The following is a 3,653-nucleotide window of genomic DNA, read 5'->3' on the forward strand; positions in this document are numbered from 1 at the left end:
TAGTCACCAAAGCTTGAGATATAATGTAAAAAAAATATTAAAATGCAGTTTCATTGCCCTTTTTTTTCATTGTTCTTCCTCTGTTACCAACTATAGAATAATGCCACTCCTTTTTCTTATGACCTAGGTCAAACCATTTTTATCCATGTTTCCAGCATCCCTAAACTATAATTTCACTCATTCATAATAATTTTTAGTACTTAGACCTATTCTGTTTGTGTGTTGATCAGTTAAAGTGTTAATTTGGCTTAGTGAGTTATATTTAATAATACTCAGTTATTAAAAGACCACTAACCCAGATGTTTCAGTAAAGATGTTTTTAAAAAGTCATTAATAATCTCATTTACTTTAAGTAAAAACAAAAAACAAAAACCAAAAACTATACTATGAATGTTTCTCTCCCAAATTTACTTGTTGAAGCCAAATCCCCAAGGCAATTGTTTAAGAGGGGTAGGTCTTATAAAACTCTGAGTTTTAAGGGGTCTCTGAGTGGGAAGGTAATTAGGTTATATGGGTTCTGCCCTCATGAACAGCATTACTTCCTTAGAAAAGAAGACCAAGAGAGTTCATTTGACCTTCCACCATGTGAAGACATATCAAAAACAAAACAAACAAACAAAAGAAAACAACCAAAAAAAAAAAAAAAACTGTATGCAGCAAAAAGCAAGTCCTCACCACACAGAATCTACTGACACCTTAACTCAGATTTCCCAAATTCTAGAAATTTTAGCAATAAAATTCTGTTATAAATAAATTTACTCAATCTATGTTGTTATAGCATCTTGAGCAGACTGGTACAGAGATTATCTTCAATAATCTGGTGGGTCTAACTGAAATCAATAAAAAGACTTTAAGAGTAGAGTTCTATTTTCCCTGAGGAAAATGTTACACTTGTAGACTGTAGAATCAGCTCTTACCCACAAGTTTTCAGCCTGCCCTTTCTGAAGATATACCCTACAAATTTCAGACTTACTTAGCCAGTCACTAGAGCTGGCAACCCAAGCTAAATCTATATCCATTTTTTAAGCATTCCTTAAAAAGTTACTCCAAAAACAGAAAACACAATTTTATGGCCAAAAACCAAAACTGAGATGTTGGCAGCATTGCACTCTCCCTGGTGATTCTAAGGAAAATTTCTTCCTGGTGTCTTCCAGTGTTTGATGACTGCAGACATTCTGGCTTGTGGTTGTATCACTCTCTTCCTTTCTGTCCTATGGCTTCTTACTTTTCATGTCTTATCTTCTCCTTGTCTCAAAACTCCTGCCCTCCTTTATAAGATCACTTATTACTAAAGAATGGGCCCACCATGATAATCCTGGATAAGTTTGTCATTAAGAAAATCACATATTTTCTCATATAATTAATGTGCAGTCTTTTATAAATATGAAAATATTTACAGCTTCTGAAAAGTAAAGCAGAAATGTGTCCTTTGGAGAACCATATTTTGACCTACCACATTTTATCATCTTGTTCCCCAAGAGTCATATCTATCCAACATGCAAAATGCTTTCACTCTATTTCAATCTATCAAAAAAATTCAAACAATGATGTCACTAATTCATATCCCACATCTCATCTAAACAGTATCAATTTATAAATCCCAAATCTCATCACCAAACTGTCTAAATTTGATATGAGTGAGACTCTACATATGATCTGTCCTCAGATAAAACTCCTAACCCTTCCAGGGTCTGTAAAATTAGAAAAATAAGTTGTATGTTCACAATGTTCCCACTGTGTTTTACTTAGATCATTGTGTCAGGCCCAGCATAGGAGTTATAGACAGTCCTATTCCAAAAGAGAAAAGGTAGAGAGGAATTACCTATCCAAAGAATTTTTGAAATCCAGCAGGGCAAACTTCATCAGGTTTTGCTAATCCAAACTTAACAGTACTGCTTTCCTGGCCTGCAGCTTGTTGCACTGGACCTGCAAATCGTTCCTTTTGCACTCAGTCTTTCTTACCTTTTCCTAATTGAGCAATAGTACATATTTGTAGCTGAGTAGTTTATATTTTTTGTTTAAGTCTTGTATAGGGCATGGGTGCTCTCCAAAGAGAGACAGAGACAGAGATAAAGGGAAAATGAGAAATCACTCCTCAGGAGTATGGTCAAGCTACAATCCCTTCTCCTCTAGTCTTCTCTAGGAATTTTAGGCATGTATGCTCACACATCTGGTGCTATTTTCAAGCCACCAGATCTGGAACTCCAACCACACAGTTGACTATGTGGAACTCAGCACCTTAACTTCTATGATGTCTGCTGGCTGGTACTTGAATAGCTTAATTCGTCTGTTCTCTGCTTAGACAATTCTAAGAGTCCTATAAATTTCTTGTTTAATAGTCCCTTCCTCAGTTTGACACTGTCTTATTGAATTTTATTCTACGCAGCAAGAATAAACATAACTGCATCTTCAACACTTTGCCTGGAAATCTACTCAGTTAAATAATTAAGGTTTTCTGGTACTTGTTCTGCTTTCCACACAACTACATGTGGAAAAATTAAGCCAACTTTATGACTAAGATCACTTTTCCTACAATTTCCAATAAGTCTTCCTCTTTTTCTTCTGACTTTTCATCAAAAGAGAATTTGTGTGCATATATTTTATATGACCAGGAATGAATGGCCAAGATGATAACATTATCTAGCATGTTCCTCATTTCCTTCTGAGCCCTAAATCATTACTCAATTCAAAAGCAATTTCTATCTTTTAAGTATTTTTTATAGCACAGTAACCCACTCTGGGTACCAAAGTCTGCAGTTTTCTAGTACTGCCATAAATATGTATCTTAATTGAGTGGCTTGATAAAGAAATGCAATTTCATGTAGTTCTGAAAGGCAGAAATACAAAATCAAGCTGTTATCATTGCTGTATTCCCTCCAGAGCATCTAAGGGAGAATCTATCCCTTGCTTCTTCCAGCTTATGGTGACTACAAATGTTCCTTGGCTTGTGGCCACATCCTTCCCACCTGTTTCTAGGGCCACACTCATTGCTACTTCCTCTTCTATGTATCTTTTATTCTGTGTGTCTGTCTCAAATTTTCCTAGGCCTGTCTCTTGTAAGGACATATGTGATTGTGCTGTAACCCATTCAGATAACCCAGGATAACCTTCTCTGAAGATCTTTAACTTAATCACATCTTTTGCACATGTAAGGTCACATTTACAGGTTCTGGAGATTAGAATATGAATATGTCTTTGTAGAGGACGGGGTGGGGGCATTATGTGGTCTAGTCCAGTTTGCTTGATGTGGGATTATTTGACAAAATTAACTATTAAACTATTAACCATTTAAATGATATTTCGATTAAATGGACTAATGTATAAAAATGACACATTTTCTGATAGATTGTCCTCTTTCATAGGGCTATTTCTGTTCTTACCGATTCTCAAGAATCATCTTTTTAACCATGGAAACATCTACTTTCTTACAAGAAAGGAAGAAAAGAAAAGAAAGAAAAAAAAACCTTGAAAATGGCTTTCTGAATTTTCAGGCCTCAAATCCCATTTTCATTTGGAAGAGAAAGAAAAATGATGAAAGATTATGGAGGCATTACATGTTACTTTCTTTTTACCCAGGCTTGTTCTTTATCATCCCACACCTCACTCAAAAAGAGCCTGTGGGTAATATAGTTCTTATTTATCAAGGAGTATGT

The sequence above is a fragment of the Tupaia chinensis genome, unplaced genomic scaffold, assembly GCF_000334495.1.
Source record: "Tupaia chinensis unplaced genomic scaffold, TupChi_1.0 Scaffold000595_1, whole genome shotgun sequence".
Classification (NCBI taxonomy): domain Eukaryota; kingdom Metazoa; phylum Chordata; class Mammalia; order Scandentia; family Tupaiidae; genus Tupaia; species Tupaia belangeri.